Consider the following 22,239-nt stretch of genomic DNA (forward strand, 5'->3'; position numbering starts at 1 on the left):
TTATTTACCCCTGTGCTCAATTCAAGGACAGTGTGCACAGCATCCATTATAAATCATCTGCTCATTAAGTGGCTGACTTCATTATCCCCCTTTGAAAATATGCAGTCCGTCCCAAACAATTAGCACTTAATTATGTCTCCATATCGCCACCTAATTGTTCCATGTGTTGGTCTTTAAGTCTCCAATGAGACCGCACGCCTCTGGAAGGCAGAGATGGAGACTTAAAATTCTTTGAACTCCTAGCACAGCAGTTCTTGCTGGTCAAATTAACACTGTCACAGGCAATGGTGGGTTTGTTCAGACAGAAATGACAGACAGCACAAGGACCAGCTAATTGGGGGAAAGGCCGGGCAAAGCTGAAATAAGTTTAAAAGGGACATCGCAGGACGTTTAGTGCCTTCCGAGAGTCGGCTGGTACTACACTCCGGCATCTACTACGGTGAAGCCTTGGGATGCACTGAAGATATAAGGCTAGTCTTTTCATAAGGCTATAGCTGAGAGAAGACAGATAATTACAATAAAGTATAAAGATATACTAGAAAAAATACTAATATTCCCTTCTGAGTGTTTTGGGATCCAAGAAAGAAGTTGCTAACTAGCAATGTTAGAGAAACTTCTCAGGAAAGAATAAAGCACATGTGGATTTTGAAGAAAGGTTAATATCTGCTAGGTAGAAACTGTGCAGGCCAAAGGAAATAGAAGGGAAGTTCCAGAAACAGTTCAGACCCATCTTCTTCTAATGATCCTGTCACTGAAGGCCTGAAGATCCCATATATGTTGTCGGTGCCCCTGCAGCCAATGACAGTGTAGAAAGGGACAGCTTATAAGCACCTGTCTTAGGGTTTCCATTGCTGTGAAGAGATACCATGACCGAGACAACTCTTAATAAGGAAAGCATTTAATTGGGGTTGGCCTACAGTTCAGAGGTTTAGTCCTTTATCATCATGACCAGAAGTATGGCAGCACGCAGGCAGTCATGGTGCTGGAGAAGGAGCTGAGAGTTCTACATCTTGATCAGCAGGCAGCAGGAAGAAAAACTGACACTCCAACAATGCCACATCTACTCTCCACAAGGACACACCTCCCAATAGTGCCACTCCTTATGAACCTATGAGGGCCACTTTTATTGGAACAACCACAATATGCTATATCATTCAGAATGTCTACGGGGTAATAACATTTACCTCCAACAGCGAAAAAGAAAAAACCACTCACATTCCTTGTGTCAGCTAACTTTTCGTTACTTTAATGAAATACACAAGACCTTTTACAAAGCAGGAAGGTTTATGGAGCCCACAGTCTGGGAGGCTCAAAGACCTGTTACATGCATTGGTTCTATAGGGATAAAAATCACATCACAGTGGAGGCACATGTATTTGGAAGAATCCATATTGCCAAGCAGGAAACCAGAAAGAGAGACCCCTTTTTTTTTTTCACTATGCAAAGTGAATTTCTTTTATTTTGATAGTCAAGGTAGCTGAAATATTACTGCCAAACAAGTTCATCAAACCCAGGTACAGAGGATGAGGGGGCTTCTGACTGGCAGGCATTCCTTCCTTGACTTCCCACATGAAGTCTCTGATGAGGCAGCAAGGCAAAGAAGTAAATCTCTCTCCCATCTTCTGAGGATTCATTAACATATTGTACCCCCGAAGTAGCTGCTGCTGCAGGGATGGGTCACCTGTTTTATCCAAAAGAACCTTCAGCTGCACATTAATGCCCATGATTTTTAGAAATGTTCTTTGTTCCACGGGACCCAGAGAAGCTACTCTTCCTTGTGCCATTCTGCACAGGTAACTGAAGTCTACGTCAGCTGTCAGGTCTGCTGTTCCAGGAGCGATCAGGACATCGTGCAATTGGTGTTCATAAAACCCTCTGAAGGTGTCAGTCTTCATTCCATCGTGACCATAATCCGCAATCAGGACAGCACCTCCAGTTGATGCAATGTGGTGGGACAGTTCCTGGATGACAACCCCAGCATCAGGAAAAACTTCCACATGCTCTCTTCTTTCATCACGTTGTATGAAGGCTTCTGCGGGAGTCGCACAAGGTGCCAAGACGAACCTCAGTTTATCAGGAGCTTGTGGGTCGATATCAATGAATACTTCTCTCCATCCGTGCGGTGTTTTCTGAAATTTATGCACAGGAAGAACATCAAAAAACTCGATGTGCGAGATAAAAGCAGTATCCTGTAGGAACATCCTTCAGGTCTCGATACCAGGAGATTGGAATCCCAGACTTCGTGACACCTTTCATGTACACTGGGGATTCAGCATCTCTCTCCAAAGGGACCTTCTCCTCAGTCAGTGTCAGTGCTTGGATCTCACTTAATTTTTGGCTCACCTTTACAAGGTGTATTGAAATGTCACAGGTTTTTAGCACAGACCCAAGCTGACTGAACACCCTCAAAATATCTGCTGTGAGGGTACCCCGACCTGGACCAAGTTCCACCAGCTTGAATGCTGTACTCTTTCCAGAGGCCATCCACTCACTAACGAACCACACCCCGAGTAGCTCCCCGAAGATTTGACTTATTTCAGGTGAAGTAATAAAGTCTCCTTTTTCTCCTAGCATACCATGGTGCACATAATATCCCTTGGCTGGGTTGGTCAAAACCTCCTTCATGTACTCGGCCACAGTGATGGGACCTGTAGACTTTATTTTATACATAAGATGCTGCAGCATCGGTGTCACCTGGTTGCTTTCTGCCGGCTCATTCCCGGAGCTGAAGCATTTCCCTCTCCAAATACTGGGAATGCCCGTGCGGGCCACGCAGCGTCTCCCCAAAGCATTCATTCCAACTACCTCGGGCGAGAGACCCTTTTTGGGCAGGTTACTTCCTTTCTGGATTTTGGCCTTAAAAGTCTTGATGGTGTCACTGGACCCAATGTGGAGGGTGGTGGTTTTGCCTGGCAGGGTCTTTAAGAAGATCTGCACCCCAGTGTCCATTCGGCTTCCTCATTGAAGAGGTGTCACTGGGATGACAAAAGCAACTTAAGGAAGGTTCATTTGGCTCAGAACTCAACGGTAGAGTCCATCCTGGTGGGATAATCAAAGACTTTAAGCAGCTGATGGTATCAGGTCTACAGGCAGTGTGATAGTGGAGTGGCACCATCTAGGAGTGGCCCTATTGGGGTAGGTGTGGCCCTGTTGGAGTAGGTGTGTCACTGTGGGTGTGGGTTGTAAGACTCACCCTAGCTGCCTGGAAGTCAGTATTCTGTTAGCAGCCTTCAGATGAAGATGTAGAATGTTTAGTTTCTCCTGCACCATGCCTGCCTGGCTGCTGCCATGTTCCCATCTTGATGATAATGGACTGAACCTCTGAACCTGTAAGGCAGCCCCAATGAAATGTTGTCCTTACAAGAGGTAACTTGGTCGTGGTGTCTGTTCAAAGTAGTAAAACCTAAGTAAAAAAAATAAGACAGGCAGTGAAAGACAACAGGGAGTATTAGTGCTCAGTTCCCTTTCTCCTTTTTCTTTGGACTCCAGCCTATGGGATGATGTCACCCACAGTGGACAGATCTTCTCACTTCAATGGACCCATTCTAGATAATTTCTCACAGGCATGGCCAGATGCCTAACCTAATTCAGACAATCCTCACAATTGGGCCTAGGAGCTCATCTCCTAGGTGATTCAACCTAATCACAACACTGATTTTATTTCCTTTTTGTATAGAATCATGCATCATTTAACAAGAGAAATGGGCTGTGTGATAATGCTGTTGTATGGACATCATAGAGGATACTCACACAAAGTAAAAGAGCTAGGAAATCACTAGGTCATATAGTCTTATGGGACCACCATCATGTCCCATGTTTGTTGACAGACATGCTATTATGCAGCACATGGAGTATATGGTAGTTCAGTCTTCTGAAGAACTTCCATACTGTTCTACATTATATTCTGTATAAAAGGACCCCTTTCTCCATGTGTTTGCCAATAATTATTTCTTAATCATTTTGCTAACCACCTTAATAGCTGTCTTTGGTATATTTTCCCCTGATTATTTGTGACATTGATTGGATACAATCATTAACTCGTTTGTCTGTCTCCTTCAGAGAAATGTCTACTCACACCCTTTGCTCATATTTTAATTGGGTTGTTTGCTCTTAGATTCTTTACATATTCTCTATATTAACCCCTTAGCAGATGTATGCTTTACATATTTGCTGTAACCTTTGAGTACTTTGTGTGTGGTTTGTTGTGTCTGTACTCGTGCATGTGGGTACATTAGCATTTGTGTAAGTAAGCACGTGGAAGCCAGAGACTGAAGTCAGATCTTCTCTTACCAGCTGTCCACCTTTTTCACTTTTTGAGACAGAGCCTAAAGTTTTAAGATAACGGGGCCTGGAGTGTATCAGTTTGGGCTAGGCTGGCTTTCCCAGTATCCTCTGGGAGCCTCCTGTCTCCACCTACCCAGCGCTGGGATTGCAGATGCCTGTTGCTGTGGGTGCTGGGGACCCGACCTCAGACCCTCAGTTTACTCAGTGGGCACTTTACAAACTCAGTTATCTTGCCCAGTTCCCTTTGAGGATTTTCTGTTCCGTTTCCTTTCTCTCAAAAGTGCCAGCCATCCTTTATTGGGAGTACAATTATTTTAAACTAAAACATAACTTTCTCCTGGGTATCAATGACAAAGGTATTTTCTCAAATTAGCATGTTAAATGATAACTAAGTGAAACTGTAATCAGAAGATTTGAACAATTATTTGAGTGGAGACAACCAGCAAAAGTTATAAATCTTACCCCAAACCTGAACACTTTATGAGCAGATTATACCCAACCATTTTTTGGTAAGGTTGAAAGTGGACTCAGATGGCCTGTTCAATTTGTTTGTTTTTGTATATCGTGTTTGTTGCCTGAAACAGCAGATTGATCAAAATTAGACTCCAGAACCAGAGCTTGGTATTAAAGCCTTGGGCAAAATGTAAACAAAAGGGGGGGTTCCTTGTACGGGTTTTTACTAACCTGAACTAGAAGACTGAGAACAAAAATATCTTCCTGTTTCTACCAGCTTCCACCAATGTTCTTGTATTTACACCAGGGAGGCCATTTCTTTGAATATTTCTTTTTATAAACATGGCTGTCTTGGTTAGGCTTTCTACTACTGCAATGTAACACTGAGACCAAAAAGCAAGTTGGGAAGGAAAGGATTTATTTGGCTTACACTTTCACAAGTCAGGACAGGAACTCAAGCAGGGCAGAAAACTAGAGGCCATAGCTGATGCAGAGGCCATGGAGGAGTGCTGCTCACTGGCTTGCTTCCAGTGACTCACTCAGCCTGCTTTCTTAAAGAGCCCAGGGCTACCAGCCCAGGGCTGGCACCACCCACAAAGGGCTGAGCCTCCCTCATCGATCCTAATTAAGAAAATGCCCTACAGCTGGATCTCACCAAGACATTTCCTCAAGGGAGGCTCCTTCCTGTCTGAAGACTCTAGCTCGTGTCAAGTTGGCACACAAAGCCAGCCAGTACAAAGGCTATAAGGAAATTATTGGAAATCACAAGGGAAGACAATTCATATTACTTAAGGAATACAGTGCAGTCAGTGATTTGATGATCACCAGACTGGGAAGCAAGTGCTCCTGCTCTGAGCTCTGCCTTACCCTGGCCTCTCTACACTCAAGGCACGTCTCTCTGGAGAGGGAGGCCATAGTTTGAGCCACTGTCTTCTGGATTACCTTCAATTTAGCCTTCCTTTTGTAAACAGCCTTTCCACTGAACACTGCTGGACTTACTCTAACTTAAGTATATCCTCCTGTTGGGTCCCTGATTGACCCATTAAAGCTTAAAACTGCTGTACTATAAGTAAGAAAAGATTCCATAAAGAAACTAGGTTATAGTTCACAGTGTTCACCTAGTAGATACAGGGTTGAATCCAATCCCCATTACTGAACAGGTGGGAGGGGTGGGGTTGGAGAAAAATGGCTGAGTGGTTAAGATTGTGCACTTTCCAGGAGTCATGAGTTTGATTCCTAATACCCATGTTGGGTGGCTCACAACTCCAGTTCTTGTGTAATTCACTGTCTTCTGCCCTCCTAGGGTACCTGTACTAATGTGCGAATACTTACACGTAATCACATACACATGTACGTAATTATAATATTTTTTAAAAATCTATAAAAAGCACAGACTATATGAGTTTTCTCTAAAACCCAAGTCAAACACTGGACATGGCCAGTGCGTTCCTTTAATCCCAGGACTCAGGAGGTGTGGTAGGCAGATCTTTAAATTCAAGTTGGTTTACAAAGCAAGTTCAAGGGTTAAATATTGAGGAGGACACTCAGATATTATGCATTTACGGCAGAGCCCAAGTTGGTTAACATTAGCTAAATAGTTGTTAGAGGTAGGCCTTCCCATGATTCCTTGCTTCCATCAACAAGAGATACCAACACACCAAACACTAGCTCCATGTTTTGCTGGCCAGGCGGCCTTGACTGGCCTCAGTGGGATAGGAAGTGCCTAGTCTCGCAGAGACTTGAAGTACCAGGGTGGGGGAGATTCCAGGAGGGGCCCCACCTGCTCAGGGGAGAAGAGGAAGGGCTGGAGGGGGGAAGGATTGTGGGAGGAGGTGACCCAGACAGGAGAACAAAAGTCAAAGCAAACAAAGAACATCAGCTCCATTGTATACAACACTTCTAAGACTAGCCCTTTCCACTTTGCTTAGAAAGATACTCTTGGGAAAACATTTTTTATTCTCTTGCTTTCATCTTCCATGTATTTCCAATTAATTTGTCAATCTCTTCCTTCTCCTTCTCTCCTTCCTCCCCCCCCCCCCCCCTTTCCTTCCATGCTTCTGTCTTTATTTTTAGACAATGTCTCACCACGAACCCCTGCCTGGCCTGGAACTTGCAGAGCAGAGGTCTTCCGGCCTCTGCGTCTGAGTGCTGGGATAAAGGTGCACTCTCCCCGGAGCCTTCTCTGGTTGCCTCTGTACAGATTAGGCCCGGCACCAGGCAGCTCGCACAGACCAACTGACGTGTCTGTTCTCTTACCTCGTCCATGCTGTGCTGTTGTTTGAATTGTCTCTTACATTATCATTATTATTTTTTTAGAAGCTCTCAAGGTCCACTCTTTCTTCTGTGCATTTAGTATTAACTGTTGGGCCCAAAGGAAACTCCAATTCTTCCCTAAACATCTAAAGGCAGTCTGTATATCTAGACCTGAACTCAAGCTGGACTACAGGAGGATTTCTGGCAGTTAGATAAAAACCAGCATTCCTCAGGAACTTGTGAAACTGGTTCCCATCTGCCAAAAGGCGTCATTTCCCTTACCTCTGGCACAGGGGACAGTGGTGCTTTTTGGTATACAAAGTGCATGCTGTCCCCAGGCTCCCTCAGTGTGAGAGTACCTGTGACCTACTTCAGAGTCCAGGCTAGCTCCTAGCCCTTCCCACCTCCTCCCCTTCTCTAAGCTCCCGGAGGCTCCCTTCCCTGCCGCCAGCTTCTCCTTCTCCTTATAACCCAGCTATTCCCAAACACTATGGGAAGTTCTTGCTTCTTTTGTTCTGTTCTGTTCTTGCTATTTTTCCTATGCTTGCTCTATTCTCTGTCCCCTGATAGTCTCCCTTCTCTCTGAGGTAACCCTAGCCATGCCCAGTCTGCTGGCTGTGTTCAGCCTCCTTACTCTTTCTGCTCTGGACTCTTCCAGTTGTTTCTGGCTGTTCTGTCTCTCATATCTACAATGTAAGAAGAACCGTCCCCTTTAACTATGTCAAGGAGCAATCATATTGTCAGTTTCTTCACTGCACCTTCCTCACATACATCAACTGTGAAACTACCCTAAGGGACAGAGGGAAAGATTGACTCTTTCTGAAAGTGTCTCCTAAGAACTTTGTATTATAAACATGCTTCTGTGTATAGAAACGCTCTTTAATTTTTTTTGGGGGGGGGTCCACTGTGTGTGGGTTCGCTGTGTAGCCCTGGCTCTCCTATAACTCACTTTATATATCAGGTTGGCCTTGAACTCAGAGATCCACCATCTCTACCCTCAGTATTGGGATCAAAAGCATACGGCGCTCCTGCCCAGCTTCCCCCCCCCCCTCTCTCTCTCTCTCCCCCCTCTTTAACAGAAACAGAAATCACCTGACTGTGTGTATGAAAGGCATCAGGCTTCTCTGGGATGGGGCCACGTTCCTTTCCCATTCCATCTCGGGGACCACCTCTCCCTCTCCCGGGTTCTGTTGTGTACCTCCCATTCCGTCTCGGGGACCACCTCTCCCTCTCCCGGGTTCTGTTGTGTACCTCCCATCTTCCATGCGTGTCCGGTAAGACTCTGTATTTGTATTTATTATACTGATCACACATTTATTTCTTCTTCTCCCTCCTGGCAGATCTTCCAGTTCTCAGTTAAAGGCATAGTAGAAAATGGATGTTTGTAGCCAGACAGACCCTCGGTCAAACCTGGGCTTTCCTACTTACAAGCTGTGTGATTCTTAGCTATTTTGAGCTTTGTATTTCGATCTATGAAAAAAAAGAGAGATCCATGTTTACCTTTTAGGGCTATTAGAAGAAAAATATGTAATTCTAACCCAGCTGGCACACACACCTAGTGTAGGATTCCCTTACTTTCTATTAAACTATAATTATATTTAATAAGCCCTCATACTGGGCTAGAAGCTTGTATGTTCTTACAATTCTCTGTTGAACTCAAACCTATCGATTTGTGCTTTGCCCTCTTCTGTGTTCTATATAAACCTTGGTTTTTGTATTGTATCTAGAGATTTTTTAAGGCCCAGGTAGTGCTGGTATTGACCGAAAGCTTCATTTCTTGGCCTTATCTTGTAATTATGAAGCCTCTCATCTACACAGCTGGATGCTCGCTGAAGCACTCAGGAGCTCAACACGCCTCTTACGGCTGATGCAGGCTCTTGAGTGTGCGTCAGCTAGGTTCACCTTCAGCTCCAGTACCGTGGTTAAGCTTCCCACTGATGCTTCTCAGGGAGCACTCACTTCTCTTTCTGCCTGTCCCTCTGCGGGCTGTATACAGGCCACCTCTGGCCACGCCCACACACCACAGCTCAGATGGCGTTCCTTTTGTCTGCTTCAGTCACCCATGCCTTTCCTCTTCTCGACAAGAATCCTTTCCTTGCTTCCTTTCTCTGAAATCTTACACTACCTTTAAAACACAGTTATGGGCTCTGGTCCATAAAACTTATCCAAATCACAAACCTATACAATTGATATGTGTTTTGCCTTGAGAATATTTGGGGCAGGCTGGTAAATTGGTCCCATCTTTGCAGCTACTACGAGTTATAAACCTGCAGGCTAAGAGAACCGTCTTCCCGAACGGCTATTCAGAGCCTGCCCCACATGTGGCCCATACATATACAGCTACCAAAACTAGGTAAGATGGGTGAAGCTAAAAAAATGCATGCTGAAAGGAACCAGATATAGATCTCTCCTGAGAGACACATCCAGATCATGTCCAATACAGAGGTCAATGCTAGCAGCAAACCACTGAACTGAGAACAGGACCTCCTTGGGGGAGATTAGAGGAAGAATTGAAAGAGTCGAAGGAGCTTGCAACCCCATAAGAACAACAATGCCAACCAACCAGAGTTTCCAGGACTAAACCACTCCTGAAAGACTATACATGGACTGACCCAGGGCTCCAACTGCATATGTAGCAGAGACTAGCCTTGTTGGGACACCAGTGGAAGGGGAAGCCCTTGGCCCTGCCAGGGTTGGACCCCTAGTGCAGGGGAGTATGGGGGGCAGTAAGGATGGGGGGGATACCTGTATGGGGGAGGGGAGGTGAGGGGGGCTTATGGACAGGAAACCAGAATAGGGAATAACGTTTGAAATGTAAGTAAAGAAATATATCTAATACAAAAAAAAAGAGAGAACCATCTTCCCAATTTCTTGTATCAGTCTACCTCTAAGCTTACCTCTGCCCAAGAGACACAGCAGAACCCTTGTTACATGCTGAACTAAATTACTGTTGGAATTTTTGGTAGACCCTGGAACTGACTGTCACCAAAAACTTCCCCGGACACCAAAAGGTTTCCTCTCAGTCTGTGAAAAATACCTGTGCTTAATTGAGAAGTGCATCATGTAGAATTAATTTTGCTTTAAATTTTGTACATTTGGGTTTTTTTAAATGTTTTTATTTATACTTTGAGAATTTTATACAATATATTTTAATCATCATATTCTTTTTTTCTTCCTGAATACCTCCCAGGATCCCATGCACCTCTCTACCCACCTAACTTCCCATCCTTTCTCTTTCTTAAAAACAAACAAACAACTGGTTGGGCATAATATTGGACACCTTTAATCCCAGCACTCTGGAGGCAAAGGGAGGCAGGCAGACAGATCTCTGTGAGTTCAAGGCCAACCTGGTCCACACAGAGAAACCTTGTTTGTGGGGCCAGGGGTTGGGGATGGGGGACCAGCTCAGCAGTTCAAGAGCACGGGCTGTTCTTCTCCTAGAGGTAAGGGCCTGGTTCCCAGCCCCCACATGGTGACTTACAACCATCAAACAACCCCAACAGAGAGTCTGCCACTTTCTTCTGGCCTCTGCAGGCACTGCATGCTTTTAGTGCACACACATACGTGCAGGTGAATACTCACTCACACGAGATGAAAATAAACACGTATTAAAGAGCCCAGGAGTTGAAGCCACAGAAAGACTGTGGATAGTTTAATAAGAAGCATGTCATGAAAGCAGGAGATAACTGCATTTCCATTTCCAGATGTGCTCATGGAGTATGACTCGCCCAGTCTTTTGAAACCAATCATAATCGTGTAAAGATAAGAGCATGGTCTTCAATTAGTGACCACCATTTAATTAAGCTCATTGTTGATGTATTAGTCAGGGTTCTCTAGCGTCACAGAACTTATGGGCAGTCTCTATATAGTAAGGGAATTTGTTGATGACTTACAGTCTGTAGCCCAACTCCCCAACAATGTCAGCAGCAGCTGTGAATGGAAGTCCAACGATCTAGCAGTTGCTCAGTCCCACAAGGCAGGTAGGCCAAGATGAGAGCATCTTCCTTTTTCCAATGTCCTAACGTAGGTCTCCAGCAGAAGGTGTGGCCCAGATTAAAAATGTGTGCCACCATGCCTAGATCTGGGATTTGTTTTGTCCCAGGCTGACCTTGAACTCAGAGATCTTGTTGCCTTAGTCTATTGGAATTCATAGCCACTTTGCCTCAAGATCTCATGCCAAGATCCAGCTCAGAAACTTTTATCTCCCAGCTTCAAGATGAAGATCACAGGTGAGCCTTCCAGTTCTGGATTGTAGTTCATTCCAGATATGGTCAAGTTGACAACCAGGAATAGCCACTACATTGCACCCCTTGTCAACTTGACACAAATAATATCTCATGTACACTTGAAACAATAACCAGGTCATGAATACCCTTAACATGATATAACTATTCCTCATACAATTGCAAATGCATTTGTAAATTTACAATGGGGTAATGTCCCTTGGGAACATCCTTTTAGTATCTCAACTTAAATACCAATTGATGTTAAAAGAAAAAAAATGGAAGAAAGCACAAATAGCTATACAAATGTGTTCTTCACAAAATAAAACAGAATAATTCATATTACTTTATAATCCTCATTTCTGCAACTGATTACATGGCCTTAGCTGGTATTTTTTTTTTTTTTTGGTTCTTTTTTTTCGGAGATGGGGACCGAACCCAGGGCCTTGCGCTTCCTAGGCAAGGGCTCTACCACTGAGCTAAATCCCCAACCCCTCCTTAGCTGGTATTTATAACTACCTTCCTCTACTACCCATTCTGTATTTCCTCCACCCTCTGCAAGCACCTCGGCAGGTCTCGGCTCTTTTCCTGGAGGAGTGACCCATACCTTCATTCCTGACCAGTGTGTGTCCTTTGTCATCCTGTTTTGATTAGGCTGTTGTAGTTTCCCATTGACTTTAATCACAGGACATGGTAGTACCAAGAGACGCCCTAAGGGATCTCCTGTACTCCAGACATAATCTGTTTTACCTCCATTGTGGAGAAGCAATCCAATTTCCCCATGGTATTTTGTATCTACCACACCCTCCTAACACTGTTATTCCTTCCTTAGCCTGTTGGTTTAAGGGCATTAGAAGCCCAAAATGACCAGGGGGAAATCTGAGCTTCCAGTTCAATGGAATGTTTGTTGTGCCTTCTGGTAGGAGTACTCCCTGCTCTGGAACCAAAACTTTTAGGCCAACAGAACCTAGGGTTGTGGGGACAGGAAGCAAAAATTTTCCTAGAGGGTCACTAGGAATGATAGTGAGTAGAACTATTCCCTTTCCACCCCCTTGATTCCTTGACCCATGAATCCTGGCTGTGGGAGAAACTGTAGCATATATTGGACGCTGATTCAAAGCATATACTGCCTTCTGAAGAACTCTACCTCAGCCCTCCATGCTGCTGCCACCTAATTGATGCTGTAACTGTGTCTTGAAAAGGTCAGTCCATCTTTCTATTAGACCAACTCCTTCAGGATGATGGGGAATATGGTAAGACAAGTGCATTCCATGGTCGTGGGCCCACTGTCGCACTTCTCTGGTTGTGAAATGAGTTCATTGGTTAGAAGCAATACTGTGTGGAATACCGTGACGATGGATAAGGCATTCTGTAAGTCCACTGATGGTGGTTTTGGCAGAGGCATTATGTGCAGGAAAGGCAAATCCATAACCAGAATAAGTATTTACTCAAGTAAGAACAAAACGTTGTCCTTTCCATGGAGGAAGTGGTCAAATGTAGTCAATCTGCCACCAAGCTGCTGGCTGGTCACCTCGAGGAATGGTGCCATATCTGGGGCTCAGTGTTGGTCTCTGCTGTTGGCAGATCTGGCATCCAGCAGCAGCTGCAGCCAGGTAAGCTTTGGTGAGTGGAAGTCCATGTTGTTGAGCCCAAGCCACCATCTCAGCCACCATGGCCACTTTGGTCATTGAGCAATGACAGGGATGGCTGGGAAAGAGGCTGACTGTCCACAGAACAGGTCATTGTATCCACTTGATTATTAACCTCCTCCTCAGCTGAAGTCACCTTTTGGTGAGCATTTACACGGGACACAAATATCTTCACATCCTTTGCCCATTTGGAGAGATCTGTCCACATACTTCATCCCCAGAAGTCTTCCTCACCAATTTTCCAATTATGATCTTTCCAAGTCCCTGACCATCCAGCCAATCCATTGGTTTCAGCCCATGAGTCAGTGAACAATCATACATTTGGCCATTTCTTCTTCCAAATGAACACTAATACCATGTGTACTGCCAGAAGTTCTGCCCATTGTAAAGATTTTCCTTTACTTGTATCAACCCTGGAAAGCAGTTGTAATGCTGCCGCTGTCCACGTCTGGGTGGTGCCTACATAACATGTAGAGACGTCAGTAAACCAGGTCCTGGTCTTCTCTTCTTCAGCCAGCTGATCATTAGGAACACCCCATGAGGCTATAGGTACCTGATTGGCAGCAGATGGCATTGCTACAGGAGTAGAGACCATAGGCATTTGAGCAACTTCTTCATGGAACTTGCTTGTCCCCTCAGGACCTGCCCAGGCCTGATCATGAGTATACCACTTCCATTTGAGAAGAGACTGCTACTGTACATGTCCTACTTGTTATGACTTGAAGGGTCTGATAACACCCAGCTCATGATGGGCAGTTCAGGTCGCATGGTAACTTGGTTTCCTATTGTCAAACATTCAGTTTCCACTAAGGCCCAATAGCAGGCCAAGAGCTGTTTTTCAAAGGGAGAATAGTTATCTGCAGATGATGGTAGAGCTTCAGTTCAAAATCTCAAAGGTCTCTTCTATGATCGCCTACAGGGGCCTGACAGAGGCTCCAAACAGCATCTCTATCTGCCACTGACACCTCAAGTACCATCGGGTCGGCTGGATCATGTGGTCCAAGTGGTAGAGCAGCCTGGACCTGTTGAGCCTCTCCTGTTCCAGGCCCTACACAAAAGTAGAAGCTTTCTGAGTCACTTGGTAAATGGGCCTGAGTAGCACACCCAAGTGAGGAATGTGCTGTCTCCAGAATCCAACAGACCCACCAAACATTGTGTTCCTTTCCTGGTGGTGGGAAGGGGCCAGGTGTGATACCTTATATTTTTACCTCAGAAGGACGATCTCTGCATGCCCCACACCACTGGACTCCTAAGAATTTCACTGAGGTAGATGGTCCTTGAATTTTGGTTGGATTTATTTCCCATCCTCTGTTAGGCATATGTGCTACCAATGAGTGCAAAGTGGTTACTACTTCCTGTTTCCTTGGTCCAGTCAGCATAATGTCATCAATATAGTGCACCAATGTGATATTTTGTGGAAGAGACAGATGATCAAGATTCCTTCTAAGTTATGACACAGGGCAGGAGAGTTAATAGATCCTTGAGGCAAAACTGTAAAGGTATACCGGTGGCCTTGCCAACTGAAGGTACACACATAATTCTAAGTATAAATAAACTGAGTGGTTTACCGGTTTATAGAGATGTGAAGCACGGTATCACGGATCGCCCACTCCAGGCTGCTATAGATGAGCACACAGAGAGTTGTCAATGAGCTTGCTTAAGGGATTGAATGAAAACAAAATTGCTGTGGAATGGACTCTTTCTGGAGCCTCCTGTGGGAACAAAACCAATGGGCCAGATAGAATCTTCACCCTTTCATGTCTCTGTGATCTTACCTCATGAAAGGGACAGCCACACAGACGTGTGTGTGTGTGTGTGTGTGTGTGTGTGTGTGTGTGTGTGGCCTGAATGCTTATTCAAGATTCCTAGACCAGAGCCTGCAGTTGAGACCAGCCTATGGCTCTAGCTCTGTGCCATGCATGCAGGGGTGTGGAGTTTGTGTGGTTCGCTACCTTTTCTCAGTGTCAAATTGTGAGACTGCTCCCGGGACCCTAGACAGCTAAGATAGGATGAATTGTCCACGGAAGTTACAAAAACACTTGGCTTTTCTTATGAAATTCAACAGCATAATGTTTCAAGATACTTCTCTAACCTGTTTTGATAGGGAGTCAAAGTGATTTGATTTGTATAAAGTTCTGTAAGAGCAACATTAAAAGGATGCCATAGGCCGGATGTGGTGGTGCATGCCTTTAATTCCATTATCCGGGAGATGGGCATACTGGTCTACGTAGGTGCACAGGGAGCTTCAGGATAGTCCAAGGCCACATAGTGATACAATGTGTGTGTGTGTGTGTGTGTGAGAGAGAGAGAGAGAGAGAGAGAGAGAGAGAGAGAGAGAGAGAGAGCGCAAGCAGCGCTGGTGGACAGGCCATAGGAGAAGAACTTAAATGTCTTAATGGATTTTTTTTTTAAGTTTTTATATTTCAAAGTTGAGAACAAAACAAAAGGGTATATAAATAAAACTGAGACTCAGGTGGTCAAGTAAGCAAGGCTGTGCCAACCTCTGAAGTTGTTTCAATAACAGTGTTCTTTATGTAGCTGGCTGGCTCCAGAGTCACAAAATGCCTGTCTGCCTCTTCCACCTCAGTGAACTAAAGGCCACCTCACTGGCCCATAACTTGCATGCATAAAGATTCTTTCTAATCTTTTGTTTCACTTTGTTTTTGAAGGAGATTAAAATTTACCATTAGTAACATTTGGCTACCCTTAAATAAGTTTCAAACAGGGAGTGACATTTGGTGTAAGGATGCAGTAGTGGTTGGAATGAAAATGGCCCCCATAGGCCCATAGGGAGTGGCACTGTTAGAAGGTATGTCCTTGTTGGAGGAAGTGGTTACTGGGGGAGGGCTTTGAGGTCTCAGATGCTCAAGCCACGCCCAGTGTGGCAGTCTCGTCCTGCTGCTGCTGTTCCTGATGTAGAGTTGCTGTGATTATGGTGTCACACCATAGTTTGGGTTTCCATTGTTTTAAAGAGACACCATGACCAAGGCAACTCTTATAAAGGACAACATTTAATGGGGCTGGCTTACTAGTTCTGAGGTTCAGTCCATTATCGTCATGGCATCATCCAGGCTTGAAGCTAGAGGGGCCAAGAGTTCTACATCTTATTCTGAAGGCAAATGGGAGAAAGTCAAATCTCTCAGGCAGCTAGGGAGGAGGGTCCCAATCAAACCTCACCCACAGTGGCACACGTACTCCAACGTGGACATACCTCCTAATAGTGCCACTCCCTGGGCCAAGCATATTTAAACTACCACAGTGTCTCTTCATACATAGCGATAAATCTTTAACTAAAACAGGTGTTTATAATTTATCTGTTTCTACACTGTCGCTGGCTGCAGTAGCACTGACATCATATAGGGGGTCCCCAGGCCTTCAGTGACAGGAACATTGGGAGGGGATGGATGGGTCTGAACTGTTTCTTTTTTTTTTTTTTTTTTGGTTCTTTTTTTCAGAGCTGGGGACCGAACCCAGGGCCTTGTGCTTCCTAGGCAAGCGCTCTACCACTGAGCTAAATCCCCAACCCCGTCTGAACTGTTTCTTGAACTTGCCTTCACCGTTTCCTTTGGCCTGAACTGACATCTCATTCCATTTTGCTTTGCTTATGAATTCTAACCCAAGTTTTGTCTGCATAACCTTTTTTGGTCTCTCCTGAGCATTCATTGTATCCATTCTTAAAAATAGTTAATTGTGTGTCTCTGCAGTATGGGAGCCTTCTCCAGATCCTGAGCTTCATGGGTGCTGTCACTGTGAGAGGAGTCACGGAGAACACACACGGAAGAGAGATCCCTATTCATTATAGCAGAGAGTCATTCTGTGGTCATAGATAGGAATGTGTAGCTGGAGGCAGTGGTGCATACTTGGAACTCCAGGACTTGAGGGTGAAAGGGAAGGAAGGAAGAAAGAAGAAAAGAATTTACAAACCTAAAGGACAGCAATTATAGAAGACACCAATATCTCCATTTGCATTTGAAGTTTTATAAAAACATCAGGTGTAGCTGGGTTTTACTAATTTGTGAGTTCTTCTTTTCCCCACCCTTTATCCCCCTGGTTTCACTTCTTATCACTAGATAGGAGAGAAAAAGGATAGAGGGGAGAGAGAGATAGGAATCCCTGAATATTATTTTTTCTTCCTTTGTTTCCTTTTTTGAGCATGACTAACAAACCACAACCAAGCCTCTGAACAACCACCGACCACTGATCCTGTCTCTCCAGGCTCTAGCATTTATTTACCCTCTGAAAAGTTCTTAGAATTCCAAATGCCACAGATCACAGAAACTATCAGCAGCCGGCAACACCACGCCTCTGGTAGAGCACTAGGCAAATCACGGTCAGCTGCTCTGGACAGTCCGAAGCAGCCCCATATCCCCACACCTGGGCTTAAAACAAAAACACATTTTTAGAATATTCCTATGTTTTTTAAATAAATGAAAATCCCAGCTTTCTCAAAACTATCACAAACAAGAGTCCAAAAGACTGAAGGCAGTAGCCTCTGTTGGAACTCAAGGACGTCACCTGGCAGAGAGGCACACTAAGCATACAAATGAAGAAAACAGGAAACTCAAACTATATGCTATTAAACACGGGGATGACAAAGGTCCTTTTCTGGGAATCTATGCCCATCAAGAAGCATTCTGTGACACGGCTTCCTAAATGCACATGAGCTCAGGTCTCATGTGCTAATTCTCTTTCTAATCATAAGGAACAAACCGGAATTCAGATGACTCAGTGTCTTCTCATCATTTCCCCCAAGTTGGGTCAAATCCGGACCATTGACCACATCTGGTTTGTTTGTCCCAAAAAGCTGTGAGCCAGTCTGTAAGATCACTGATCACTCAATGGTTCAATCTCTCACATCACTGGAAGCTTCTTGTGTGTGGGCTGCTGTGCCTCAGAACACAGTGTTGAGTAGAATAGACTGATCTGGAGCCCCAGTGGGCTTCCAAGCAGAGAAATATAAGATCCTGTGACAAGGCATTAAGCTTTGAAGGAATAGGGATTCCGAGTCTGAATGAAGTGAGTAGGTTCGGGGAAGCTCCCTGGAGTACACATTCAATCATCAAACTGTATGGAGAGAGGAGAGAGAAGACTGGGGGTGGGCAGACATGAAGAGGCAGGGAAAGCAGGATGAAGACGCCCAGGAGAGCTGGCATTTTAAACGCACTGGCAGGAAGGAGGGTCTGGTGAGCAAGGGTTAAGAAGCACAGCGTTTATGTCCAAGGCCACTGCTTGGCTCAACAGTGAGCTAGACTGATCAGATTGACTCTGAGAAAGATCCCCGGCTATGCAGTAATCAAGACGTGGGAGTGGCCAGACTGTGGCAGGGGATACTGTGGAGATGATGGCGGCTGGTAAGAGCATCTGTGATGGATTAAGGGGCAGACAGAGATTGGGAGTACTGCTGTATGGTATTTAATAACTCCACTGAGTTATTAGGATTCGTCCAGCCGCCAATCATCGAGTCAGAGTCTTATTAATTGATCTAATCCACTTCAGCACAATTACTGAGCAGTTACCCCCAAACTATTACTCTGGCTATTTCCCCATGTTTCTTGCTGTTTGAGTCTCACAGGGAGTTACTTCGACTCCATCAGTCAGTCCCCAGGGGGCACTTCTCTCAGTCTTGTGCTCCTGGTCCATCTTGTCCAATGGGCATCTCCTGCTCTCTCCATCTTTCTTTCTCCTCTTCCTGGTCTCACCTGAGACCCCCTCACTCTATCCTCAAGTCCCACCCTTCTCTCTCTAATGCCTAATCACAGACTCTACCCTTTTATTAACCAATTAACTGTAACCTGGAGAGCAAGGTTTACACAACAGAAGCCAGCATACGTGAGAATTTTCTCCTCTGGATGGCAACCAGATCTTTGGGTTCAGAACTTAGCATTTGTGTACAGAGCATCAGACACAGAGAGAGGTGTGGGGATGTGAGAGACATTTCAGAGACAGAACTGGAAGGGCTTATGGATATTTATGGGTAAGAGTTTGATACATAATTTCCAGGCTGCTGGATTGGGCAAATGACTGGATGGTAGGGGAATCATCTGACTTGGATGTTTAATCTTTTATTTAAACTTGTGTTGAACCTACTCAAAAGAAGACAGATGAGCATGTGTGAAGAGAGGTGTCTAGGGACATAGACCGACCACTAAAGTGTTCAGTGTGCAAAGCAAGCTTGAGTCTCTGAGTTCAGATCACCAGTATGCACAGAAAAAAGCTGAGTGTGAGAGGTGTGCTTATTGTGAATGAAAATTCCTGAAGGGAAAAAAAAAAGCTGCATCTGTCTGTGAGTGATAACCCTTGAAAGGAATTCATGTCTATGGAAATGTACTGTCTGATTAGAATTTCAGTGTTGTGGAGAGATGGAATGTTATTGAAAAATAAAAGTCTGTTTGGAATCTACTAGCTTCTACCAATCCAAAATCCAAGATGGCCATCAGGTAGCGTCTTGATCCTGTATAAAAGCCTCCCTCAATGATTCCCATCAAGTTGCTGGTGCAGCCTACACAGAGGCCAGAAGGCCGCACCTACGCCGAATAAGGGTCGGTGAATGAATACATGGAAGGCATCTGTAAGATGTATGAGGAGCACCTGAAGAGGTTGAACCCCCTCAGCCAGTCCATCACCTATGGCGTCAGTCAGCTGTTTGAGTTTATCGACCATACGGTAGACCTCAGCTGCTTGGTGTTCCAAGAAGACGCCCAGACCTACAAGCCTCACAGCCGAGAGTGGGTCAAAGAGAGGATCTACATGCTTCTCAGTCACCAGGCACAACGAGACGAGTCAGAGTGATCTTCTAGAAGATTCCAGGGCTGGGGCTGTCTCGGACTGCCGGGAACATTTCTGATTAAAGCAGCAGGAACAAGCTTGAGCGATGAGCCATTGGAAGGCTGCCCCTAACCTGTGAATAATTTCTCTTCATGTGAGCTTTGAGAATATTTGTCCTTGAAGGTTTTATTGTCACCTGCCAATAAAGTTTAAAACAAATCACAAAAAAAAGCCTCCCTCATCTCGATGTACCTGCTTCTCTGATGTTTTCACCAATGTTTTTTCTTTTAACTTTTAATTGATCTTTTTGTGAATTTCATATCATGCACCACAATTCCACCCATCTCCCTATCGAGGAATTTAATCCAGCAACACAGTTGCTATGGCGAGGGATCACATTCAAAGACATAGATCTGTGTGATCCTACTTGAATGTGATCCTACTAGAATACAGACGAGACACACACCTTTAATCCCTCTGGCTAGAATATAGACACATCCTTAGTACATCTGCCCAAGGTAAAATTAGTTTGTAGAAGAAGCACAGTGTTTGAAAGTGAAATCGAATTGGAGGACAGTTGAGTTCATGGAGTTCAGTTGAGTTCAGTTCAGTCAATTGAGTTGAGTGCAGCGGAGGAAGTTGAAGCCAGAGAAGAAGATTAGAAAATTTGCCAGAGTTCAATGTCAAACAGCAATTCAGTGAGAGGCCAAGAGAAACCAGTTTGCACCAGTCAGCTGGAGAGACTGAGCCGGAACAGCTGAACTGGCCAAGCAGAGTTCAGAAAGGGTGAGCTAGTTCAGCAGTAAGCATTTGAGGTGACAGTTATATCAGGCAAACAAAAGATGCCTTTACATCTCTCTATCTCTTTGTGTCTGTGCTTTACCCTTGCAACTCTCCAAAAACAAACAAACAAACAATTTCGTTGGGGAAGCTGTACTGTGTCACAATGTGTCCCACAGTGTACCCTTTTGTTACACCTTTTTTTTTCCTTCTTCTTTTTTTCTGAGCTGGGGACTGATCCCAGGGCCTTGCGCTTGCTAGGTAAGTGCTCTACCACTGAGCTAAATCCCAACCCCCCTTTTGTTACATCTTTACTTGTGAATGTTCATTGCAAGGAGTCATTGGTCTGGTTTGAGGCCCCTGACTTCTGCTACACCATCAATACTGGGTCCTCCCTGGGATTCCTCTCAGATATCCTGTTGTTGCCCTGTGTCCTGGAGCTTCTGAAGCTTTGGATCACAAGACCAGTCAGTCCCTTTGTATGCTTCAGATGTTCATAGTTGGGGTAGATGATGGGGTGGAGTCTGGACCTGCCCACGGGTGTGTTTTAAACTGGCCTTGATTTTTTTCCTTTCTCTGTTCTGTGAAACTACAAAAACTCCTCCCCCCCTTTTTTTTATTGGAATTTTTAAATTTACATTTCAAATGTTATCCCCTTTCCTGGCTTCTTGTCCCTAAACCCCCATCCCATTCCCCCAGCCCCCTGCCTCCCCACCCTGACACATTCCCCTACACTGGGGGGGTCCAACCTTGGCAGGACCAAGGGCTTTTCCTCCCATTGGTGCTCAACAAGGCCATCCTCTGCTACATATGCAGCTGGAGCCATGGGTCAGTCCATGTATACTCTTTGGGTGGTGGTTTAGTCCCTGAGAGCTCCGGTATTGTTGGTATTGTTGTTCTTATGGGGTTGCAAGCTCCTTCAGCTCCTTCAATCATTTCTCTAACTCCTCTAATGGTGACCCCATTAAAGGTCAATGGTTGGCTGAGAGCATCTGTCTCTGTATTTGTTATGCTCTTGGCAGAACCTCTCAGGCTCCTGTCAGCATGCACTTCTTGGCATCAGCAATATTGTCTGGATTTGGTGGCTGTATGTATATGGGCTGGATCCACAGGTTGAGCAGGCTCTGGATAGCTTTTCCATCAGTTCCAAACGTTGTCTCCATATTTCCTCCTTTGAATATTTTTGCTCCCTTTTCTAAGAAGGACTGAAGCATCCATGCTTTGGTCATCCTTCTTCTTGAGCTTTATGTGGTCTGTGGATTGAATCTTGGGTAATCCAAGCTTTTGGGCTAATATCCACTTATCAGTGAGTGCATATCATGTGTGTTTTTCTGTGACTGGGTTACCTCACTCAGGATGATATTTTCCAGTTCCATCTATTTGCCTATGAATTTCATAAAGTCATTGTTTTTGATAGCTGAGTAATATTCCATTGTGTAGGTGTACCACATTTTCTGCATCCATTCCTCTGTTGAACGGCATCTGGGTTCTTTCCAGCTTCTGGCTATTATAAATAAGGCTGCGATGAACATAGTGGAGCATCATAAAAGCTTCTTAAACTTGCCCTGATTTACAATATTCTCTTGTAGGCTTAGACTTTTCAAAACCTACTTTAATAAGGTACCTTAAGCACTTCAACCTTCCTTCTAGCCTACCAGGTAATGGAAAGGAAATGGAAAGTGTATAGGGCCAAATGGATGTAGACCAGTTTAGTGATTCCAGACTTCATTGTCTGGATAGCAGCAGTTCAGTTCACATGCATCAGCAGTGGTAGTTCAATCTACTCGGAACCAGCATTCACGAATCAGCCTCAGCAGTTAGATCCAGAAGAA

General features: G+C 44.7%; 1 protein-coding gene and 1 pseudogene; one reads left to right on the forward strand and one right to left on the reverse strand.

Annotated features, from left to right (window-relative positions):
* The window catches only part of Erich1 (glutamate-rich 1), a gene marked incomplete at its 5' end in the record, with an annotated part of 52,793,804 nt that overhangs the window by 21,843,983 nt on the left and 30,927,582 nt on the right, over nt 1-22,239 (forward strand).
* Ndufaf7-ps1 (NADH:ubiquinone oxidoreductase complex assembly factor 7, pseudogene 1) lies at nt 1,486-2,802 on the reverse strand (annotated as a pseudogene).

Source organism: Rattus norvegicus, chromosome 16 (genome assembly GCF_021556685.1).
Source record: "Rattus norvegicus strain SHRSP/BbbUtx chromosome 16, alternate assembly SHRSP_T2T, whole genome shotgun sequence".
Taxonomy (NCBI): domain Eukaryota; kingdom Metazoa; phylum Chordata; class Mammalia; order Rodentia; family Muridae; genus Rattus; species Rattus norvegicus.